Genomic DNA, 25,812 nt, shown 5'->3' on the forward strand with positions numbered 1-25,812 from the left:
TGCTTCCTTCTCGCAGAAGACTTCCAAAAAGTCCTTGTACTTGTTGGGCACCGCTTGCACCACGCCTAGGTGTAGCTGCGGTGCATCCTCTTGCCCCTCTCCTTCCTGGCAGGTCTGGATGCAGTGCGCTGCGCAGTAGGAAGAGCAGAAGGTCAATTGCCGCTGGTACCACGCTAATGCCGGGCTGTGCCTATCCAGCCAACTCATGCCCAACACTATGGGCGTGTCCGACAGGTGGGTGACGTTGAAACTGATGACTTCGCGGTGGTTTCCAATTTGCATCACCAGAGGCGGTGTTTGCTGTACCACCTCTCCTCCCAGTATCTTCCTGCCATCTACCGTGACAACATTTAGGGGCATCGTGGCTGGCAGGAGTGCTATGCGATGCTGCTTGACGAAGTCCAACCCTACAAAGTCTGCGTTGCTACCAGAGTCAATGGTAATAGGGACCTCCAGGGTGAGCCCATCGGGCAGCTGGAGCGATGCAGTGAGTTGCACCACTGGTTTGGGTGGGAGGGGGTCTGTGGGCTGCAAAATCTCTGGGGACTGTTTCACTGACTCGCCTGGTTGAGCCCCAGAGCCTCCATCTCCAACCAGGCGTTGCCTTTTCCCTGCTGCTCAACTCCCTGCTGAATTCCTCCTTTAACAGTTGCTGAGGCTGCAGTGTGCTTCTGGAGCCTCTGGGGACACTCTTTCGCCATGTGCTGTGCACTGTCGCAGATGTAACACTTCCTGCTCCCTCTAGGAGCCTTCGCCTTGACTGCTCCTGGTGTCTGGGCTCTGCTTGCTGTCTGAGCCCTTGCACCTCCGATTTCCATTGGCTCCTCTCCACTTATGAGAGGAGGCGTGGACTGAGCGCGCTCTGTCTCTCTGGGTAGGAAGGGAGTCGTTCTAACTGACGTGTTTGCTCTTCGCCCCTCCTCCCTGCTCCACGGGCGTTCTTCCAGGCGCACCCCAATTGCAAGCGCCCTTTGGACTACTTCTGTTGTATTTTGGGGTCTCTCCCCCCTCGCCAGTTCATCTTTAACGGCTCCATTCAGCCCCTCCCAGAACAGATCCCTGACGGCAGCTGAGTCCTTCTGCCAGCCCAGCACATTTACTAACCCAAAAAAGCGGGAATGATACTGGCGCACCGTCGCTCTCCCTTGTCGCAATCCATGCATTTCCCTTCTAGCGACATCCACATCCACCGTTGATTTAAAGCAAGCGTCCATGGCTCCAATAAAAGCGCTTGAATCTTTGAGGGCGGGGTCATTTTCGCGTAGCAAAGTTCGCAGCCACGACTTAGCTTCCCCATGCAGATGAGTGATTATGAAACCCACTTTCTCCTCCTCATCTCTAAAATCTTTCCGAAGCAAATTGAGCGCGAAGACTACTTCTGCTCTGAAGTTAGGGTACTGCTGCAGGTTCCCGTCAAAATGGGTCACAAGGCTTGCCCCCCTTTTCCCGAGGCTAACTCCCTCCGGCTTGGCTCCCAGCTGCCCCTCCTTTCCCCATTTGTCCCACCTGGCTTGCAGATCCTGGCAGAGCGCAGCTGTGTCTTCTTCTTTTTTCCTAGACGCAGCTAATTCTGCGTAGAGCGTTGACACCGCTTCCTGCAATTGCTTGACTTTTTCCTCAGTCGTCATCTTTGCCTATCTCCGTGAGCTCGCAGAGTTTATTAGAGATGGGACTTACTGTCAGCGCTGCCCAAGGTCCCAGCTCACACAAGACCAACGCTGCTTCTTGCTCAAGTTCAAAAGTCTTTATTGAAGTTCAGTCTCATTTCCAGACGTGCAGCGCGCAACGCTACATCTATCCGTCAGATCATAGAAGTCCCATCTGAATCTCCGCCCCCCTGACGCCAGCTTAAGATTCTAGCTTTACTCCACCTCTTCCTCTGTTCCTTCTTTCTCTGGGTCCTTCTGCTAGTCGGAGTCTCTGCCCTCCGAGATTCTTCTGACGCTGATTCTCCCGACTCCTCCTCCCCCCTCTTTCGGGCTTTAGGACCTGGCTCCCAATCCGGGTTTTCTGCTGTCCCGCGCTCCTCCACATTTGAACTTGGCGCGCGCGCGCAGCCTCCCACTTTCCTTCTGACCGTTACACTTGTGTCACTGCTCCCCCTTTCGGGGAGGCTAGCTGGACCTGCCCTTCCCTCCGTCTCCCCACTCCCCGATGGAGGAGACGCTGGTCCTGACTCCCATGCCTCTTCTCCCCCACTGTGCTCTGGTGGGGGAACTGGCCCTACTTCTCCGCTACTCCTTTGGGACTCCCCTCTGGTTCCCTGTTTATGGATCGTCCCCTCTGGGATTCGCCTCGCCCTTACCATAGGCGCCCCCTCCTGGGAATCTTCTGATTCGCTGGAGAAGCTCATGGAATCTCTCGGTCCACTGTCATATTCCCCTACGCTCCCCTCTGATTCCTCTCCTCCGCTCTCTATTTGCTCTCTCCCCTGCTCTTCTGCTCCTGAGCCTCTGACAGTAATGTTGGTGGTCAACAAAAGAGGTTTAAAGACTGTCTCAAGGCAAATCTTTAAAAATGTAGTATAAACACCGACAACTGGGAAACACTGGCCTGCGAGCGCTCCAATTGGAGAACAGCCTTTACCAAAGGTGTCATGAGCTTTGAAGACACTCAAACTCAGGACGCAAGGGAGAAACATGCTAAGAGGAAGGCATGCTTGACAAATCCACACCGTGATCAACTCCCACCCAGAAACCAATTTCCGCACTGTGGAAGGACGTGTGGATCCAGAATTGGCCTCCACAGTCACTTATGGACTCATTGTTAAAACCATGTTTATGGAAGACAATCCTACTCAGCTATGAGTGATCGCCAAAGAAGAAGAAGAAAAAGACATCCATGTTAGAGAGAGAGAGAGAGAGAGAGAGAGAGAGATGCATGTTTCTTATCTGCATTCATGAGTGTGTGCACATGTTTGACTTCTCTGCTTCTTGTGTTTCTCTGCCATGCTTGTATGAAAGGCTATGTAACAGTTCTGGGTTAGGTGGGGAATACACCTGTAAAATAATTAGATATTCCCATATAATATTTAACTCTGTGGCCTAGTTCATTTTCCAGGATATTACCCTATAGGATATCGACTCAGGACGAATGCAGAGTTCTCACTGTGGAAAGGGGGGGGGGGACACTTGCTGTTGTCCAGAAGGGTTCTTCCTATGTTCTTATAGCTTGTTGTGGTATTATTATTATTATTATTATTATTATTATTATTAATAACACCCTGTCCATCTGGCTGGGTTTCCCCAGCCACTCTGGGCAGCTTACAGCACTATTATTTTTGAATAGTGCTCATCCTGAAATGACAAAGGATGTTTTTATTAAAAACATCAAGCGTTTTAGTAGGTTGGGATAGGATTTGTCCTTTCAGGATGAGCACTATTCAAAAATTATGTTTTATTATTTCCGGTGTTTGTTTTAAACTTTTGTATTTGAACCTTTTTACTGCAAATTGTAAGTCACTTTGAGACATTTTACATCGCCGGCGACAGATAAATTTAATAAACAATAAATTTATGCTTACAGCTATGGACTCTGTTGAACAAGGCACAGTTTGGCATGCAGTCCAAATAGCATGTTGTTTCTGTTGTTGTGACAGAGCAGTTGGTGTGACAGTCACAGTGCCTCGTTCTTATTAGCTAGTACATTGATCTTGATGGTACATCCATTAACATTAACTGGGCAGGGAACAGCCCTGCGAAATGTTAACAGGATGACATTTCAGCTCTTGCTCAGCTCCTCAAGGCCTCGAGAAACTAAGTGAATCTTAATGCAGAACAAATAAAATGATAGTTTTAAATCTCATGAGTGGGTGTGCATGTGGTGATATGAATGATTCCTGTTCGCTGCAGTGATCTGTCTTATCTGTCTCTAGAGGGGAAATGGGGGAAATTACAGCACGTATTGTGTTTCTAAACTGAGGTATGATTTATCTCCACTATATATTTATCAGGGAGACCCTGTGGTTTGGGTTGGCGTTTATTTTTTTTCCTTTTCCCAGGCAGTCATGTATCATTAACTAAAGGATTCACCCCATAGTTTTGAATGAACGGCCACTAATGTTTCCTTGTGAAGTCCTTCCCGTCTATCTGCTTAATAAATCATCCAGACACGTTCTCCGTCATGGGCAGCACTCAGAACTGTGGGCAGAGCCAAAGAGCCTTAGTCTCTTGGCATACACAAGTTGAGAATTCAGGGCTTTTTTCAGCCGGAACTTGCCGGAACTGAGTTCCAGCACATCTCAGGTAGATACTATTGCCATTATAAGAGAACAAGGGAGTTCATGGTGAGTTCCGGCACCTCTTTTTCTAGAGAAATAGCACTGGTTGAGGCAATAAAGTTATACTATATTTAAGGACCATGGGCTGGCAGAGCACATGCTCCAGTCCAAATCCTTGCATCTCCAGGAAGGACTCCATTTTGAAAACCCAGAGAGCCACTGTGAGGCAGTGTAGATAGCACTGACACTGATACGAAATGGTGGAATTATGATATTCACATCCTGGGTGAGATAGGTATTCAAGGCTGGGTTTCTCTATGGGGACACACTGGGCTGTGTCACCCAGTACCCAACGTACTCCTAAGTCACAGTCTCACCAATCTAATTTGTACAAGCCACCTGGCCAAATAGACCGTTTCTGGTCACATGCTCTCCCCATATAAACCATCCAAGACTCTTATCTGAGGCCCTTTTTCATGTGTCTCCTTCATGTGAGGTCTGGAGGGTGGCAACACAAGAATGAGCCTTCTCTGTGGTGCCCCCCCCCATTTGTGCAATGCCCTCCCCAGGGAGGTTTGCCTGGTGCCTTCATTACATATTTTTAGACTCCAGGTGAAAACATTCCTCTTCAACCAGGTCTTTGGCTCATTAATATCCCACAGCCTTTTAAATGTGTCTGTGGGAAGGGGGCAGGTTTGTTTTGCTGTTTTGTTTTCCTTATTTACTTCTTTTTACCCTGTATTTTATTCTGTGAACTGCCCAGAGATCTTATGACAACGGGTGGCATATAAATCTAATAAATAAAATAAATTCCTGAGCTAGCCACTTGGAGTTGCTGTGATCACTAGGCCTGAGCTGTTCTGTTTCTTTGACCATCTAGTCAAAGGACTATGTCCAATTCTGAATGGGACCTGTCTTGGCAAATGGAGGACCTTTGTTTTTCCAGCTCCTCCCCACCCTCTGCTTCTTCATCATATTTAAGTCTTTGCACCATCACTAACAATTACAGTACAGTGGTACCTCGGTTTATGAACTTAATCCATTCCAGAAGTCCGTTCTTAAACCAAAGCCATTCTTAAACTGAGGCGTGCTTTCCCTAATGAGGCCTGCCGCCACCAGTGCCCTTCCACCATTCGGATTCCATTCTTAGACCGAGGTAAAGTTCGCAAACTAGGACACTACTTCTGGTTTTGCGGAGTTTGTATACCAGATACAGTGGTACCTCAGGTTAAGTATTTAATCCATTCCAGAGGTCCGTACTTAAGCTGAAACTGTTCTTAACCTGAAGCACCACTTTAGCTAATAGGGCTTCCTGCTGCCGCTGCGCCGCCGCTGCACGATTTCTGTTCTTAACCTGAAGCACTATTTCTGGGTTAGTGGAGTCTGCAACCTGAAGCGTATGTAACCCGAGGTACCACTGTAGTTCATAAACAGGGCTGTTCTTAAACCGAGGTACCACTGTACTGGATATTTATAATTAAAGGTTTTGGGACACTTTCTGTGGAGATGAGCTAGTATCGAGAACCCTCCCTAAATCTTTATCCAGTATTTGCTTCTTTAGCTTATCGCCTTCGTGGTCTCACCTGGCAACAGTTCTGTAGACTGTGATCCAAAGCACAGCTCACTTTCGCCCAACATGAGCTGCCTTATGAACTGGGAAGGATCATATACCACACAGTTGGGCTGGATAGGTACACGCTATAATGACCACAGATCAGACACTGTGCACAGATGCTCAAGAGTGAGATCAGGGTCATTAGTGTTCATAGAAATGATCTTCCAGCAACAGGAGGTTCCTGCAAGATTACAAGAAGGAAACAGCGATGTTGCAGCTCTTCAATCTTTGAGCCTTACAATTAGTACATTGCTCTGCCCATTATATCTGCACTCTTTATAGCAACAAGGGATCTTAGTGGGTTGTTTTTTTATTAAAGATTTAAAAGAGTTCCCCCTCCCCAATACAAACTCTTTTACATGGCTGAAAGGGAGCGGTTTTGTAAAATAATAATAACTCTCCCATGAAAAGGGAGGCTTCTGCACTGACACTTTCAGGCATCCTGTGCTCCCACCATGCTTGCCTATATAAGGCACCTGCTCCTATCATATAATCATAGAATTGTAGAGTTGGAAGGGCACATGAGGATCATCTAGTCCAACCCCCTGCAATGCAGGACTCTTTCTCCCAACGTGGGGCTCAAACCCACAACCCTGAGATTAAGAGTCTCGTGCTCTACCGACTGAGCTATCCATTAATCATGAGCCTCCTTCCTCAAACTACCCTTCCTAGTGACGATGGCATTGCCAGATTGTGACAACCTCACTGAGAACAAAAGAAGTTAGTGAAGAGTGACGGCAAATGAAGCTAGTTCACAATAGGGGCAATCCTTCCTGAATAGGCATTGGACATTTCATTAATTATTAATGTTAATGTTCGATTTGTATTTGTGTGTGTGTGTGTGTCATAGCTGTCAACTTACAGATTTGAAAATAAGGGACCAGCAGCCTCGAAAATAAGGGATCAGCAGCCAAAATAAGGGATTTTCGCCAACCAACAGCCAAACGAAGCCTCAAGTGGTGGTTCCCATAGTGCAGCAACCCGGCAAAGGAAACACATGCCATTCTCTGCTGGGAAGCGCTGAGCAAAGGCGAGTCCCCATGCAACGCGGCCGATTTGATCGGCACAAGGCATGCAAGCTCCACCCACCAGTCGTTCTTAGACTCCTTATTGGGTGAACAACTCAGCCAACACAGTTGGAGCCTCCCTCCTCCCTGGCCGGCAGGCAGGGAGGGAGAGGAGCTGCTTCCTTTGAAACCCAGGAAATTTAAGGGACATCATCAATAAGGGACAGCAGCGGGACATGGCGCTGGGATAAGGGACTGTCCCGCCAAATAAGGGACGCTTGACAGCTATGGTGTGTGTGCGACCCCATATGTTATCCTGAAGCTAGAAACGTGTTGGGACTTGGCTATTATTTTGAATTAATCCATTTTCATGTGCCTTTTACATCGCAATGCAGAAGCGATGTAATTGATCGCAATGCAAAAGCCTAACCTTTTCCCATGACTTACTAGTCGGGCTGTGCATGCTCTGAACATTCAAGCACGTTGATGCAAATCCACTATCAACAGCTGATGTCAAAACTGCACGGACTTTCCGGTTTCTTAGAATTGCTGAGCAACGCTGGCCGTGAGGCTGCTAGCAGGCAATAGATTCAAATTGCTGTATGTTGAATTCATCAAATGTATTCTTGTGGTGAGCCTACATGACGGGCAGGCTTTCAGCTCGATCCAAATTTAACTGCACTTTTTGAAAGATTTTCCTGCATGAACTGCTAGTGCGTTTCTCAGATGAAAATAGGGACATTTCTTACTCCTTCCCCCTGCCATGGGCATAGCCAAGAGGAGGCAGGGAAGCCCCCCTAGCAGAAGCCTGATCCCCCAATGTCCCTTTTTACAGGGTATTTTACGGGGGAAAGGAAAACTCAACAACTTTGATTTCCTAAAAAAGCTTCACCCATGGCTCCTGCCCCAACTGACCCTCCTCAACCCCCCATTCCCCCATCCCACAAAGCATTCCCATCACCACCACACCAACGAGACACAGCACAACATCTGAGACACCCATTAAACCCGATTTGATTTGATTCTTTGGTAGGTTTACAAAAAAACCGCACACATTCATAAATAAATTTCAGAAAGGGGCAAGATTAGATGCGGGTGTACAAAGCTTTTGTATACAGTCGTACCTTGTTTGTCAAACGGAATCCATTCCGGAAGTCTGTTTGACTTTCAAAAACGTTTGACAACCAAGACACGGCTTCTGATTGGCTGCAGGAGCTTCCTGCACGCAACCGGAAGTCGCAGAAGCTGCGTCAGACGTTCGGCTTCCAAAAAACATTCGCAAACCGGAACACTCACTTCTGGGTTTGCAGCTTGCAGGAGCCAAAACTTTCAAGTCGCAAGGCGTTCAGGATCCAAGGTACGACTGTGTATATAATCAAGACTCCTTGTGTCACACTAGGCTGAGCGCCAGCCTTTTCTCTTCCTCGCCCGCTCTCCAGCAGCCACTTTGGGCTGTCCAAGGAAGGAAGCTAGCAATGTCTAAGCAACACGATGACCATGTACATATGCAATAGACAAACTTTTATAGAATTCCTTCAAACCATAACAAGTCCAAAATGAAATCTTTAGTCTCAAAGTCTCTGAAAATCTTTAAATGAAGTGAGGTACCAGACTTTGTACGATGAAAGACAAGCTGTGAAGCTTTGTGTATTCAGCAAATATGATGTCCAACACTGAACAGTGATTCCGTATATTGACTACTGTTTCGTAGATCAGTGGATCAGTGACTATATTATTACATGAGCACTGTTCCACAGCATTTGATATTTTCATTTACATACATTCATTTGAAATAAGATGGGTTTATGAAGCAATTCTATATCTTCCCACCACACTGACGAAGAATTCTACGAAACAGTAGGCAATATCTGGAATCACTGTTCAGTGTTGGACATCATATTTGCTGAATACACAAAGATTCACAGCTTGTCTTTCATCGTACAAAGTCTGGTACCTCTCTTCATATAAAGATTTTCAGAGACTTTGAGACTAAAGATTTCATTTTGGACTTGTTATGGTTTGAAGGAATTCTATATAAGATTGTCTATTGCATATGTACATGGTCAATGTGTTGCCTAGACATTACTGACGTTCTCTTTGCAACACAGGGGTTTGTTTGGTTACAAGGGAGGAAGCCAGCGGTGGCAGCCATGGAGAGGCCATGGCATGCTCCCTCACAGACACCACTGCTGCTGCCGCCATCGCTCAGAACAAATAGCAGCTCATCCTCCTCCGCAAGCTCAGCAGTGGTAGCACTAAAGGAGAAAATAGGGACATTCCAGGATCAAATCAGAAGCTGGGATGGCTTTCACAATTCCGGGACTGACCCTGGAAAATAAGGACACTTGGAGTGTTTGCTACTGCCAGAATGGGACTACACATCTGAACGTACTTCTAATTGAAAGGCCCTTGTGTTGTAGGCTTCTGCTTGTTAAAGACAGCCTCTTAACCTACTCACTAGCAAGAACAGGCCTCATAAAAATCTTAGCATATCCATCAGAACCTGCAGCAGACCAAGATGGTAACTCTGACTCCATGTTTACTCTGGCAGCATTATTGTTACAAGACCTATAATTACAAGACCTAACCACAGCAAAAGATAGAATCATAGAATCATAGAGTTGGAAGAGACCACAAGGGCCATCGAGTCCAACCCCCTGCCAAGCAGGAAACACCATCAGAGCACTCCTGACATATGGTTGTCAAGCCTCTGCTTAAAGACCTCCAAAGAAGGAGACTCCACCACACTCCTTGGCAGCAAATTCCACTGTCGAACAGCTCTTACTGTCAGGAAGTTCTTCCTAATGTTTAGGTGGAATCTTCTTTCTTGTAGTTTGGATCCATTGCTCCGTGTCCGCTTCTCTGGAGCAGCAGAAAACAACCTTTCTCCCTCCTCTATGTGACATCCTTTTATATATTTGAACATGGCTATCATATCACCCCTTAACCTCCTCTTCTCCAGGCTAAACATGCCCAGCTCCTTTAGCCGTTCCTCATAAGGCATCGTTTCCAGGCCTTTGACCATTTTGGTTGCCCTCCTCTGGACACGTTCCAGTTTGTCAGTGTCCTTCTTGAACTGTGGTGCCCAGAACTGGACACAGTACTCCAGGTGAGGTCTGACCAGAGCAGAATACAGTGGCCCTATTACTTCCCTTGATCTAGATGCTATACTCCTATTGATGCAGCCCAGAATTGCATTGGCTTTTTTAGCTGCCGTGTCACACTGTTGGCTCATGTCAAGTTTGTGGTCAACCAAGACTCCTAGATCCTTTTCACATGTACTGCTCTCAAGCCAGGTGTCACCCATCTTGTATTTGTGCCTCTCATTTTTTTTGCCCAAGTGCAATACTTTACATTTCTCCCTGTTAAAATTCATCTTGTTTGTTTTGGCCCAGTTCTCTAATCTGTCAAGGTCGTTTTGAAGTGTGATCCTGTCCTTTGGGGTGTTAGCCACCCCTCCCAGTTTGGTGTCATCTGCAAATTTGATCAGGATGCCCTTGAGTCCATCATCCAAGTCGTTGATAAAGATGTTGAATAAGACCGGGCCCAAGACAGAACCCTGTGGCACCCCACTAGTCACTCTTCTCCAGGATGAAGAGGAACCATTGATGAGCACCCTTTGGGTTCGGTCAGTCAGCCAGTTACAAATCCACTGAGTGGTAGCATAGTCAGACCGCATTTTACCAGCTTCTTTACAAGAATATCATGGGGCACCTTGTCAAATGCCTTGCTGAAATCAAGGTAGGCTACATCCACTGCGTTCCCTTCATCTACCAGGCTTGTAATTGTGTCAAAAAACGAGATCAGGTTAGTCTGACATGACTTATTTTTCAGAAATCCATGCTGACTATTGGTGATCACAACATTCCTTTCTAGGTGCTCACAGACTGTTTGCTTAATGATCTGCTCCAGAATCTTTCCTAGTATTGATGTCAGACTGACTGGGCGGTAATTATTTGGGTCCTCTCTTTCCCCCTTTTTGAAAATAGGGACAACATTTGCCCTCCTCCAGTCTGCCGGGACTTCGCCTGTTCTCCAGGAATTCTCAAAGATGACTGCCAGTGGTTCTGAGATCACATCTGCCAGTTCTTTTAATACTCTTGGATGCAGTTCATCTGGCCCTGGAGACTTGAATACATCTAGACTAGCCAAGTATTCTTGTACTATCTCCTTAGTTATTCTGGGCTGTGTTTCCTCTGCTGAATCATTTGCTCCAAATTCTTCAGGTCGGGCATTGTTTTCTTTATCGGAGAAGACTGAGGCAAAGAAGGCATTGAGGAGTTCAGCCCTTTCTGTGTCCCCTGTTTGCATTTCACCATCTTCTCCTCTGAGTGTCCCCACTGTTTCTTTGTTCTTCCTTTTGCTACGAACATACCCATAAAAGCCTTTTTTGTTGCTTTTAACCTCTCTAGCAAGCCTGAGTTCATTCTGTGCTTTAGCTTTTCTGACTTTGTGTCTACACGTGCTGGCTATTTGTTTGAATTCCTCTTTGGTGGTTTCCCCCCTTTTCCATTTTTTTGTACACATCCTTTTTTAATCTTAACTCAGTTAAAAGTTCTTTAGATAGCCACCCTGGCTTCTTTAGGCACCTTCCATGTTTCCGTCTCATTGGTATTGCCTGAAGTTGTGCTTTTACTATCTCCCTCTTAACAAACTCCCAGCCATCATGAACTCCCTTTCCTTTTAGTATTACTGTCCATGGGATCTCACCCAGAACTTCCCTAAATTTTATGAAGTCGGCTTTCTTAAAGTCGAGAAATTGAGTCCTAGTATGCTTGGCTGCTCCTTTCCGCTGTATAGTAAACTTCAGAATAGCATGATCACTCGTGCCTAATGATCCTTCCACTTCTACCCCACTAACCAGGTCATCAACATTGGTTAGGACCAGATCTAAAATGGCTGTTCCTTTTGTTGCTTCTCCCACTTTCTGGACAATGAAGTTGTCTGCAAGGCCAGTGAGGAATCTGTTTGACCTTATGCTCTTGGCTGAGTTTGACATCCAACAAATATCCGGGTAATTGAAGTCCCCCATTACTACTATCTCCCTTCCTTTTGCATGCTTGGCCATCTGTTCCAGGAAGGCATCATCTATGTCCTCCGTTTGGCTTGGGGATCTATAGTAAACTCCCACAATGAGGTCACTGTTATTCTTCTCTCCCTTAATTTTGACCCAAATGCTCTCACTTTGGCTTTGAGGTTCTAAATCTTGGATCTCTTCACAGGTATAGACATCCCTGACATATAACGCCACTCCTCCTCCTTTCTTGTCTGGTCTGTTTCTCTGAAATAGATTGTATCCCTCCATTATTACATTCCAATCGTGGGACTTATCCCACCAGGTTTCAGTGATTCCTATTATGTCATATTTAGTTTGCTGTACCAAGAGCTCAAGCTCATCTTGTTTATTTCCCATGCTTTGCGCATTAGTGTACAGACATTGAAGTCCATTAATCATTCCCCCGTGTCTCTTATTTAAGGATTTTTTCCTCCCACCACTAGGTCTGCGTGCTGTTTGCTCCATTCGGTCTATAACATTTGGATGATCATCTTCATCAATTGATAGACTCCTACCTTCAGGAGCACTGTCTCCCTCCCCCACATTAGTCAGTTTAAAGCCCTCCTGATGAGGTTTCTGAGATTTTTTGCAAAAACATTCCTCCCAACCGTTGTGAGGTGCAGCCCATCACTTGCCAGAAGTCCATCTTCAAGAAACTGCATTCCGTGATCTAAGAATCCAAACCGTTCCTGTTTACACCATTTGCGAAGCCAGTTGTTCACTTCCACTATTTTTCCCTCTCTCCCTGGGCCACGTCGTTCAACTGGGAGGACAGATGAGATGACAATTTGTGCATTTAAGATGAGTCTTGCTTCCTGGTTTTGTGGTTTTGTTTCCTGGCTAGTCCTGTGCACTATACCAGCTTGTATATCTTCAATACTGCAGATTATTACAGGAATGTTAGTACTGGTGTGTGTTATTGGGTTCACATTATTGTAAAATCCATTCCCCAGATCTCCTGGTTGTGTGGCTCACCTCTTCTTGAGCCCAGAAGATGCAAGCGACAAAGTTCTGCAACTTCAGCTTCCAACTAGATAGCTGGAATCAGACATCGACCGCCAAGTCACACATCTCCTGGCATGGTGGTGTTTCTATGCTTGTTCTAAAGGAAAGACACCCCCCACCCCTCTAAGAACCATGTCTTTAAACTTCTCCATTTTAAATTGAAATGGCACCCAGGGCAAAAAGGCACCTGACACCAGTCATCCCAGTTAAATAAGAACAAAGACAGCTTGGAATTGAGTGGAATGACCTCATTCCTTTACTTGTGTACTCTTGCCCTCTCTAAAGACAGAAAGAAAATCCAATATTAGGCTGCAAGAAATACAACTTAAAACAATCAATTACTTAGCCTGCTCTGTTCCCTTTGAAAGCTATTTTTTGTCACTTTCTGCCTATTCACCAACTGGTTTAATTGCAAAGGATTAAGTAGTTTCCGGGGATCCCGTTTCCTCTCTTTTTCACAATAAAAGTTGAGATTAACAGAACTACTGTCACAGAACCAAGGCAATTCTCAACCTAGGCTAGGGAGAGGGTTGGTTTTTGGGGAGTTTTATCATACGGATACAGTAGCAGGCTGACTAGCTTTTGCACCAATATATATATAACCCCAGGAACATGATGATGCCAACACCCAACGTTGTGTGAATGGACTAGGAAGACTTAGGCTGAATTCTTCATTTTGCTATGAACCTCACTGGGAAATGTCATTCATTCATTCATTCACTGAATTTGTATACAGCCTTTCATCCAAAGATCCCAGGGTGGTTCACACTGGGCCAGCTACCATCTCTCAGCCTAACCTACATCACAGGGTTGCTGTAAAGATCAAATAGGGAAGAACCACGTATGACACCTTGAGATCCTTGGAGGAAATATGGTGTTGTAGTCTCGTTGCTGAGCAACAAGATGCAGAGCTCAGTGGCGTGGGAGACCAGCCAAGCAGAAGACTTTCTGAGCTGTACTTGTCTGGAGGCAGAGTCAGCATCTGAAGTCAGGTCCAGTCCTAGGGTAGGGTGAACAGCCACCTGCATTTGTCCGATGGTCCTGGGCTTAGGGAACCCAGTGATCATGGACTCAAGGGTCAAGTGAGCAGGATGCAGTCAGGTAGGGCCAGGAACTACAAGCGTTGTTTCCAGCATCTGACTGCTGCTGGAAGCTCTGCCTAAGAAGGCTGGAGCCAGCTGGTTCTCATCAGTGCCTTCTCCTCTGAGTCCTTGAAGCCTGATCAGCTGCAGGCGCAGTCACTCCCCCTTCTCCCTTAATAGGCTGCTGTTTAGCAGGCAATGGGATATGAATGTCATGAAAAATAAATAATAATACAACCACTAAGAATGGCAGGAACACCCTTCACATCTGCAACCCTTGTACTTGGCTATTTGCAGGAAGAAGGGCCTTAGAAGCATTGAGGAAGCATATATTCTACAGACAGGGAACTTTAGCTTTCCAGGTGCTATTGGACTCCAAGGACCATCAGCCCCAGCCATAATGGCCAATGGTAAAGGATGGTGGGAGTCCAACAATATCTGGGTACCACATGGGCTGTCTCTGATCTAGGAGTACAAGAAATTGCCTTATACGAAGTCAAGCAGTGCATTTGTCCCCCTAGCTCAGTATTGGCTGAGAGTGGCTTTCCAGTATTTCAGACCAGAGGACATTCCTAAACCCTACCTAGAAATGCTAGGGATGGACATTTTAGATATAAAGTGTCTGAGCGATGGCTGTCCCTTGAGTCTTAGCATCTTTTGGTGGTCCCAAGATGGCAGTTTCCTCCCTTGCAAGCCTGAAGTTCAAAACTGGTCAATTTTTAATTGTGTGGTGCTCCCTTCGGCAGCACATATACTAAAATTGGAACAATTTTTAATTGTGTGAAAGGGGATAATGCACTTGGATTTTTATACTGGGGAAAATAAAATGGTGATAAGGAAGTCAAGGAGGACCCTGCTTCTCCCCCATGTTCCAAGTACCGTATTTTTTTGCTCTATAAGACTCACTTTTTCCCTCCTAAAAAGTAAGGGGAAATGTGTGTGCGTCTTATGGAGCAAATACAGGCTGCGCAGCTATCCCAGAAGCCAGAACAGCAAAAGGCATTGCTGCTTTCACTGCATAGCTATCCCTCTTGCTGTTCTGGCTTCTGAGATTCAGAATATTTTTTTTTCTTGTTTTCCTCCTCCAAAAACTAGGTGCGTCTTGTGGTCAGGTGCATCTTATAGGTATCCATAAACTTACATCTGGGGCAGATCAGAGGAGAACAAGGCAAGTCAAATATTTTACAGGCCCCAGTTTAACACATTTGCCTGCCAGGGATAAGACTGGGACTTCCAGTCTCAGACTCCTCAATGGGAAATTGGCACAATGTGCAGTTTCTGCCAGGGAGAAGGCCTTATGAAAATGTTTCAAGCCCTATTAGGTCTGTTCCTACATCTCCTACCCAGCCTGGTTATATAAAAATGTTGGCAGATTTCAGTGTGATTAGAGTTTAAATATTTTTAAAGAGCATCAGTCGCTCCAGAGAAGCTGAAAGTTCAGATAAATAAGCATGCTATTTACATAGTAGAGTTGAACTGGCATGAGGCCCCAACAGAAGGAACGCACAGATTTTGGCAAGTCAGTATCGAAATGTGCATGAGTTGGAAACTGGGATGGTTCCATGCGATCTTGAACAACTTGCTTTCAAATATTCGGGTGACAGAAAAATTGACTGTACCAATCTGATATAATATTCCCTACAGAAGAAAACACATATGGTGGAAGTTATTAAACATGAGAACACTTGCAAGTTAAATAATAATAATCCTGCCTTTATTGAGACTTTTCTCTTTCCTGAAAAAGGATATAGTTTTGGAAGGCTCATAGCTTAAGTGGATTGCTCCGTGGTACAGGATCTGCCCCAGATTCAGTCCTCAGCTTCAGCAAGTAGGACTGGGAGAGACCCTTATTGGGAACCATGAAGAGCCTCTGGCAATCAGTTCAGAAGACTGAGCTAGACAAAGCTAGAGGATCAGTGGTTGGAGAGCACATCTGCTATCCAATGTGCCACCTTCCAGCCCAACTGCTGGAGCCCCTCCAGGGAGTAGCAAGCAAAGGTCCTTCAGTGGTGCAAGCCAGGGTTAAAGGTTAAGCTGGAGTAAGTGATGTGTGGTGCAGTATCTGAGCCTCTGAGCTAGGGCTAAGGCCTAATGCACTGCCCCCAACACCCAGTGGGGCATTCCTCCTTATACTAACAATCCTACACCATCCTAGCAGACATCTACTTTAGTAAGATGAATGAATAGAATTCATTCTATCCATTGAGGATGGGCATATCTTAGGGATGCATATGCTTTTCATTCAAAAGGTGTCAGGTTGCTGTTGCTGGCCAATATAGACAGCACTGAACTGGATAAGCCCACCCCTTTTGGGGGGAGGGGATAATGCTCCTACTTCCTCTGAAGAGTAATGATGATTTTTTCCCTCCTCTTAGCATCTAATTTCCTCCCAAACCATCCTATTGTTATCAGGTGATGCCTTAAGCTAATTGTACCATACACAAAAGATAGCTGCACTTGCTCCATGTTTCCTCGCAGTCTTAGCGAAAGCCTGTAATGCCAGCTTTCATTTTAATCCTCTTCTTCAAGTTCAATGGCACAGCTTCAATTTTGTTCTTCGTTCTTCCTCCCGTCCAGGCAAGAATCACAGAGCAATTGTCCCCTTACTTCGTCCGTGTTGGAAGAGTAAGCAATTCAGGCATATTAACTTTACAGCAGCTAAGTGCAGGGTTGCACCGTGTGAAGAGTGCACACAAATTTTCCTATCAAACAAAACATTAATTATAATAATTATTTTTAACAGCGTGCCCACTGCCACTCCGGATTCACCAAGATGCTAATGCCAGATGGAAATGGTTTGCGCACAGTGGCCCCAAAGTCAACTGGGGTGCCCACACATATTTATTAATTGCTTTTTTAAAATATATATAAAAAAATGCTAATGATTTTGAGAGGACTGTATTTATGCTTCTGGAGAGACAGGACAGTAAGCTGTTGATCCCATATGAAAAGAGGAACAAGACTGAAAAGTTATTAAAGATCGAAGAGCACAATGGAGAGGAGAAGCCATGACTTAGAGCAAGCTAAGCTAATTTGGGGGAGGGGGAGAGAATCAAAGGGAAAGCCACTGAGAATGATAGAAGAGAAAGAAATCTTATAATTTGTTCAGCATGAGAGAGGGAGAGAGGGAGGGGTGATGATGATAGATAGATGATAGATGATAGATAGATAGATAGATAGATAGATAGATAGATGATAGATAGATAGATAGATAGATAGATAGATAGATAGATAGATAGATGATAGATAGATAGATATAGATAGATAGATGATAGATAGATAGATAGATGATAGATAGATAGATAGATGATAGATGATAGATAGATAGATAATGTTAGATAGATAGATAGATAGATAGATAGATGATAGATAGATAGATAGATAGATAGATAGATAGATAGATAGAGATAGATAGATGATTGATAGATAGATAGATACATGATAGATAGATGATAGATAGATAGATGATAGATAGATAGATAGATGATAGATGATAGATAGATAGATGATAGATAGATGATAGATAGATAGATAGATAGATAGATAGATAGATAGATAGATATAGATAGATGATAGATAGATAGATAGATAGATAGATAGATAGATAGATAGATAGATAGATAGATGATAGATGATAGATAGATAGATAGATAGGTGATAGATGATAGATAGATGATAGAGATAGAGGGATAGACAGATAGATGATGGGGTAGTCAGGGGTCAGCAAACTTTTTCAGCTGGGGGCTGGTCCACTGTCCCTCAGACCTTGTGGTGGACCAGACTATATTTTGAAAAAAAATAAAAATGAACGAATTCCTATGCCCCACAAATAACCCAGAGACGCATTTTAAATAAAAGGGCACATTCTACTCATGTAAAAAAACACTGATTCCTGGACCGTCTGTGGGCCGGATTTAGAAGGTGATTGGGCCGGATCCAGCCCCCAGGCCTTAGTTTGGCTACCCATGGGGTAGATGAAAGAATGGAGATGGTCACACTCTGGTCCCTCCCATCATCAGCATGTGACACGCTAACAGCAGAGTACCCTTTATCGGTTCTGTGATTCATTGTTCTGGACTTGTCTTCCGCCACACAGGAGCCACACCCAGCATAGTGCCTCAACACAGACCCAGGATTTCCACAGAATGCAGGTAGTTTTTATCTTTACATCCATTAAAAATAAATCTTTCCCAGTGTGAGAATGAAGCAAGCCTCCTATCTTAACACGGGAAATAAATGTTGCTCCGCTATCAGTAGCTTGGGAAACAGAAGCAAAGCCTTATAAATAATTTCAACAATGTGCTTTATCAGAATGGCTGTGTTATTAAAGCATCCCTGTTTCATTCTGCTCAGGAGTCAGTTTATACCTGTCCCATGAAAGGTTATTCACTCTGGCATTTATCTAAGCATCTACCAACATTGCTAACAACTCAAGAATGAATGATCTGCAGAGCTGAAATATCATGTCTCACATATCAGGAAAACAGAACTATTTGCCATGGGTAAAAATTGTGCAATTGCTTCACAAATACAATGTCTGTAAGGTTAATGCTTCCTGCTGCAGTTTTCCCTGGCAAATATTATGTTCAAGAAGTTCAGGCAGCTGCCTACCAGCAGAGCATTGAAAGTACATAATAAAGGGGGTTTAGCATCCGTCTGTACAGCCAGTCAGATAGGACTCTCCCAAGTGCACTTGAAAAATCCTTCAAAATTCTTTCCACTCTGTTGACAACTTTTGTCTTCTAGCAAGATTTACAGTAATAGATCTTACCAGAAGGACCTCTTGGGAGCTTCTCAACACATTCACCCCATGACGTTTGGTACCCACCATGAACATTTGTTGTAACCAGAGGTTTAGCCATTTATCTCATGAACAGCACTTCAAAAAATCTTTTGCCATCTGGCATGTTTGGTTCCACCAGGCAATAGCCTTTTGCACACTTTGGATCATTGGCAGATCACGTTTTAAATCACTATCTCCCCAGTGATCAGGAAATCAGGAGAACTGTCAAAATGGACAGTCATTCCACTTTGAGGTTCCGGAGAAGGGTCAGCAAACATTTTCAGCAGGGGGCCGGTCCACTGTCCCTCAGACCTTGTGGGGGGCTGGACTATATTGGGGGGGGTGGACAAATTCCTATGCCCCACAAATAACCCAGAGATGCATTTTAAATAAAAGCACACATTCTACTCATGTAAAAACACCAGGCAGGCCCCACAAACAACCCAGAAATGCATTTTAAATAAAAGGAAACATTCTACTCATGTAAAAACACACTGATTCCTGGACTGTTCGTGGGACGGATTTAGAAGGTGATTGGGCCGGATCCGCCCCCCAGGCCTTAGTTTGTCTACCCATGTTCTGGAGAATTGCCCAGCAGAGCATTTTAAGAAATCATGTAAGAAATTGTTTGAAAGAAGGCACATTCTCAATGAGAAACCACCATAGTCACAGTGAGGATACTGAAATGATTTTAATACTGTGTTTCGCCTTACCAGGCTGGCTTGCAGTCAGCTATGCCCAATGGGGGGGAAATGCTATCTAGCCCAATAGTTGTGTATGTAGGAGAAGGATACAAAGGCATAGTTGGCCCATAAGAGAGAGCTGCCACTCTCAGATAGATCCATTTGGGTGGATTCATAGAATGCAAGATGGCAAGTTCGGTTGCACAGAAACCAGATCTACAACACAATTTAGCTGACTTACATTTAAATCGATTTACAGTGCAATGGATGTCAATAGTATTACTCATTATTTTCATATCCTGGCATTAAAAATACCCAACAACGTCTGCTTTAGTCAGAGTACTGAAGTCATTATTGGGTCATGGCATTAGGGCCACATTCATAACATATATTTAAAGCACTGTGATCCCACTTTAAACAGCCATAGATCCCCCAAAAATCCTGGGAACTATAGTCTGTTAAGGGTGCTGGGCATTGTTAGGAAGCCCCTACCTCCACCCAGAGCTATGATTCCCAAAGTTCCCTGTGATTTATGATTAAAGCACTCTTGGAATTGCAGCTCTGTGAGGGATAGGGGTCTCCTTACAACTCTCACAGAGGCAGTTTTAGGGTAGGACAACTGGTTTGCGCCAGGGACAGGGGAGAACTCGGACACAGCACTTTAAAGTGTAGACCTGTGTTTTGAAGGCTCAGGGCAAAAGATAAGTGTGGATGAGCCTTACCTAAAATATTTACTGGCATGCAAGAGCAGCGACAAATGGTGGAAGAAATGGTGTAGAGAGAAAACAACTGCCTAATCCTTAGGCTTGGAAGCAGAGAATGCTATTGCTCTCACGTCTTAGCGGGGGGAAAGGTGTCGGCAGTGGGGAGACTTGTTTCTGAAAGATTAAAGTAGTATTTTAGGGCTACAGAGATTGGAAAAAACCTGGCTTGAGCAGAAAGTTCTCTTAATGACAGATTACCTAATTGGGCAAAAACTCATTACGTTCCCGGACTTTATTTAGGCTGCACCTTTACAGATTACAGAATGAACCCACTTGTCAATTCATGGGCATGGCACAATGCCCTGGAAAATGGAAACAGGCAGCCTGAGAAGTAAAATAAGACGTTGCATTCATTTGGGGATCTTTATTTTTAATGTTCTGTTTAATATACTTGGAGTGGGAAGTATAATGGAGCAATTATCCCAATACATTACAAGCAGCCTATTGTCTCTAGAACTGTGGGCAAAAGCTATAGGTATGTGGATCACTGTCTGCTCTGGTGGCTTCAGAGCCAGTGTGGTGTAGTGGTTAAGAGCAGTGGACTCGTAATCTGGGGAACCGGGTTCGCTTCCCCGCTCCTCCACATGCAGCTGCTGGGTGACCTTGGGCTAGTTGATGCTTCTTTGAAGTCTCTCAGCCCCACTCACCTCACAGAGTGTTTGTTGTGGGGGAGGAAGGGAAAGGAGAATGTTAGCCGCTTTGAGACTCCTTAGGGTAGTGATAAAGCAGGATATCAAATCCAAACTCTTCTTCTTCAGCCCCGGCCCACCTATGAGGCAAGGTGAGGTGACCACCTCAGGTGGCAGGATCTACTGGGGCAGAGCATATTTCTGGAACAATCTCCCCACCATATTGACACAAGATACCTACAGCACTGATGGGCATTCTGGGCTGGTGCTCTCGCACCTCCTGAAATTATCTATAGGCCAGAATTCCAATATTTTCTTAAACTTTTCAGCCGAAATCTAGAAATCTGCTGCATCTCTGCCTTTATAATGTAGCTATGTTTCTCATCTGCTCCAGGCAGGACTCTGGTGGGATTCCAGCAAGAGCACAATAAAATACGTTGCAATGCACTCTATAAAATGAGATTGAATCGATACATCCTAAAGTCTCATCCCCAATGTAAATGCCTGGTCACTCAGGCAGCAAAACATGCTTCTTTCTACAGACATTGCAATGATCAGGGGCAAAGTCCCCTCCAGGTAAGTGTCTTGTTTTCTTCTGCAGAATCAAAAGGTCACATGTCTCTATATACATCTGAAACCTATTTGTGTCTTCAGGAGCAAGCCTTCAGAAACAATGGATGACTGGGGAAATTAAACCAAAGATCAGGGGAACCTTTTTTCCGCTACAACCTTGACTCTATTCCCGCTGAAGGAAAGGCTGCTTGCAAACTGGTAAAGCGGGCTCAGAAGTTAATACAATTGCCAAATTATCAGCAGCACATGTAAGGCCTTGGAGTTCAATATGAGGATGAGGAGGGAAGATTTGGCAATCACTCAGGGGTGTGTCTTGCAGCGACCACACGATTTCTGGTTTGGACTTCAACTCAACACTTCAGAAAACAAGCTGTCTTGGTCCCAAGAACTCTGTAGGTTGCTCAGTTTGGCTTGGGATCTATCCAAGTCCATTTTGTCCTCCTAGTTTCACTAATGGGAAATAATAAAAAATAACCCTGGCTATAATTTCTCCACCCACAAAAAATAAATAAAAATGAAATGGATGAAGCCTGCCAAATTGCAGGCAAGTAAGTCTAGGACTGTTTGTGCTTGGCACCTTTAGCGTATTATTATTATTGGTTAAATTTATATCCCAACCTCCTTCCCAAAGGAGGCAATAATTCACAGTTCTTCCTTCCCAGGGCAGCCATCTGATCCCTTCCTAACAGTGGCGTAGCGTGGGTTGTCAGCACCCGGGGCAAGGCAAGTAATTTGCGCCCCCTAACCCGTGGATTTTAGCACTCGAGTGCGAGCGCCCCCCCCCCAGATGTTGCGGCCGGTGCGGCCGGCCCCCCCTGCACCCCCCCACGCTACGCCACTGGGGCTGGGGGCGAGCGAAGGAGCCAAGGACCCCCCCCAAAGGCTCAGCAGGAATTTATTAAATTTATTATTTGCGGAGCCCCCGCGGGCCGAGGCAGCCAAAGCCCCCTCCCCTTGGGCGCCTCCCCGCCCCCTCCTCTCCTTGGGCTGTAGGTGGAGCCCGCGCTCCGAGGCGCTCCAGATCCGGACTTGGCGAGCGCCTCTCCTCCTCCCAGCCGGGTCCAGGGGCTTCCAGCCACGCTCCGTCCTCGCCCCCCCCCCGGCTGAGACTTGCGCTGAGAGCCGGAGCCAGCGGCGCCCCCTTCCGCTGGGAGACCCTCGCCCGCCCGTCGGCTTCCTCTCGGAGGGTTTTGGGGAGGGCAGGGCGCGTCGAGGCCCCTCGGAGCTCTCCTCCCTTCCAGTCGGCAGAAGCAGCTATGGCTGGGCTGAGGGGATGGCGGCGGCGGCGGGGTGCGGAGGCTGCCTGTGCCCGGCCAGGCGTTGGTGGCGGTGTCGGCGCTGCTGCAGTGGCTGCTCCTCCTGCGAGCAGTGAGTGGAGCGCAGCCACAGCGGCGGCGGCGGGGGGGGCACGCGCGCGCTAGGGCGCAAGGCTGGCGGTAGCAGCGGAGAGCCCGGCGGAGGAAGGAACTTGTCCCTTCCCTCTGGACTCACGCCCCCCCCCCAGATGTTGCGCCCGGTGCGGCCGGCACCCCTGGCACCCCCCACGCTACGCCACTGCTTCCTAAAAGCTCGTTTGGAAGGTAGAGGCCCTCCTGAACAATGAAGATGGGTTTTAAGTAGCTGCTGAGGGAGGGGGTCACCTGAATTCCTCCCCAGTAATGCCAAACACCCCAGCCCACATTGGTCAGAAGTATCTACCAGAGCCTCTGAAAAGGCTTTCCAGAGAGTGACTGCAGGGGCAAGAGAGGTCACTAAATTTTCCAACTGTGAATTTCTCTAAGTATACAGTACTACCTCGGGTTACAGAAGCTTTAGGTTACAGACACTACAGGTTACAGACTCCGCTAACCCATAAATAATACCTTGGGTTAAGAACCTTGCTTCAGGATGAGAACAGAAATCGTGCAGCAGCGGCGTGGTGACAATGGAAGGCCCCATTAGATAAAGTGGTACCTTAGGTTAAGAACAGTTTCAGGTTAAGAACAGACCACCAGAACGAATTAAGTTCTTAACCCGAGGTACCACTGTAAATCTAAGTACACACAAAAATTCTTGGAGAGGGGGGATAAAATGGCTAAAGGAGACTGCATTAATTTATGCACATACAGTCATACTTTGGATCCCAAATGACTTGGTACTTAGACATTTTGGCTCCCGAATGCCGCAAACCAGGAAATGAGTGTTCCGGTTTGCAAATGTTCTTTGGAACACAAACGTCCGACACACTTATTGCAGCTTATCAGAAGCTGCACTTCGGTTTCTGAACATTTTGGAAGTTGAACAGACTTCCGGAACGGATTCCGTTTGACTTCCAAGGTACGACTGTATACAGATAGGGCTTCATCCAGCCCAAAGCTAAGCTCTTTTAAGTTCTATCAAAGTAAATGGGGGAAAACCAAATGCATACCTAACTCTCACATTGAAAACATGCTGAGCTTTGGTCGAATCATGGCCACAGTTTCTGAGCTTGACAAAATAAATGGTGTACCTCTGGAGAAGGAGGAAGCCACACAGTAAATTAATTATGTGTGAGAAATGTTAAATGCACCATACCTTGAGCAAAGACAGAAACATTTGTGTAGTTCAAGGAAGGATTTACTAACTCATCAGTTACTCAGTGGAAAAGGATTAATTGGTTTTCATTTTCTCCTACATATTATCAGCCTTTTTTGTTTTCCTCCTGGCTGTTCTGCACTCAAGTACCAATTTTCCCAGTTTTTGCAGCATTTGTTATGTGGCCTACCCATCAAAGATACATTTCTCAACTTCAAAATTGCAACATCACTCCACGAGCAAACTCCCAGCTAATTATTGCCGCTGCTGAACAACAGAGTCAACGACAACATATAATTGCTTCTTGTCCTTCAGAGAGGGTAAGTGGGATGATGCATTTTGCCTTGAGGCTATTTTGAATGTTCTTAAGGATTTGGTTGTTACCTTAACATTTCAGATGGTAATTTACTGGAGATTATATCAAGAAACTAAATTATTAGTATTATTTGGGGATGAATGATCTCAAGAAACTAAATTATTGTTATATAGGGGTGAGTGATCTCAAGAAATTAGATTATTATTATTAATGTTTCTGCCTTTCTCCCGGAACTAGAACCCAAGGTGGCTCACAAAAATGAAAAGAAAATACACATAGCTAAAAACAGGTGGTTTTTCAGGGGGAACTCACAGGAACTCGGTTCCGGCACCTCTCAAATGGGTATCATTGCCATTCTAAGAGAATATTCATGGTGAGTTCCGGCACCTCTTTTTCTATTAAAATAGCACTGTCTAAAAACATCTAAAAGGTGGTGTTTGTGATTGTTATACAGTTGTACTTCAGCTCCCAAACGTCTTGGGAGTCGAATGTTCTCCCTCCCAAACAACTGAAAACCAGAAGTGAGTATTCCAGTTTTTGAACATTCTTTTGGAAGCAGAATGTCCAACGGGGCTTCTGCAGCTTCCGATTGGCTGCAGGAGCCAACACGGATAGCCAACACAGCCCTTCCAGGTGTGGTTGGAGTTCAACTCCCATCATCCATTGGTCCTGATGATGATGAAAGCTCCAAAACATTCAGAGGGCACAGTGTTGGCTGTTCCTGTTCTAACATTACATAGCCAAAGGGTGGGAGAGAGAATTTCTTTCTCCAGGCTGAACAGAGAGTGCTCCAGGCCAAATAAAATCCAAAACAGGTAGTAGCAACTTGGTAGAGCACCCTCCCAACATTTGCCAAGACCAGAATGATACTTAACAAGCGTAGCACCTCACTTTCTTGGGGGAAGAATTGTTTTAAACTGCCCTGGGCAGTGCAGCCCACCTTTAATTTAGACCCAGGATAAGAATTTCTTGCTTGCCATATTGAAATAATTAGCAAAGAAGCTGACGTTAAAGCAATTCATTTTTGCCTGAAAAGCAAGGGTCCTTTCATCACTTTAGGCATGATTTTAGCTGATTCTGAAAGGTTTAACGGGAACTGATGACTGCATGTCAGAATGAAACTAGGTTATTAACTATCTTCCCTGAATAAACAGATCTGTCTGGTCTCATCTAACTTCTGCTCTATCTGCGTTACTTCTTAATTTCATATAGCATTTCTCCCTTCCTTCATTTCCACCCCCCTTTAATATTTCATTTTATGCTTTCTCTGCTCCAGCGAAGCAGTAAAAACGTTAAGTCAGGAGATAAAAGCAGCCACACTAAATTCACGCGCGCTTTCTAAGTAACAAGGAAATTTACCCTCGCTTTTCCTTTTAACTGATAATATTAACACAATGTTATTTTCCACTGTACAAAGCCCCTTTGGTGAAGGGGCTGGACTACGAAAGATAGCAGATGGTAGGTCAAGCTCTTCATCTGGATTACGAGAGGGAAAGAGGTGGCAAACTAGCGAAGCAGAAATACCTG

This window comes from Podarcis raffonei, chromosome 3, assembly GCF_027172205.1.
Source record: "Podarcis raffonei isolate rPodRaf1 chromosome 3, rPodRaf1.pri, whole genome shotgun sequence".
NCBI classification, from domain to species: domain Eukaryota; kingdom Metazoa; phylum Chordata; class Lepidosauria; order Squamata; family Lacertidae; genus Podarcis; species Podarcis raffonei.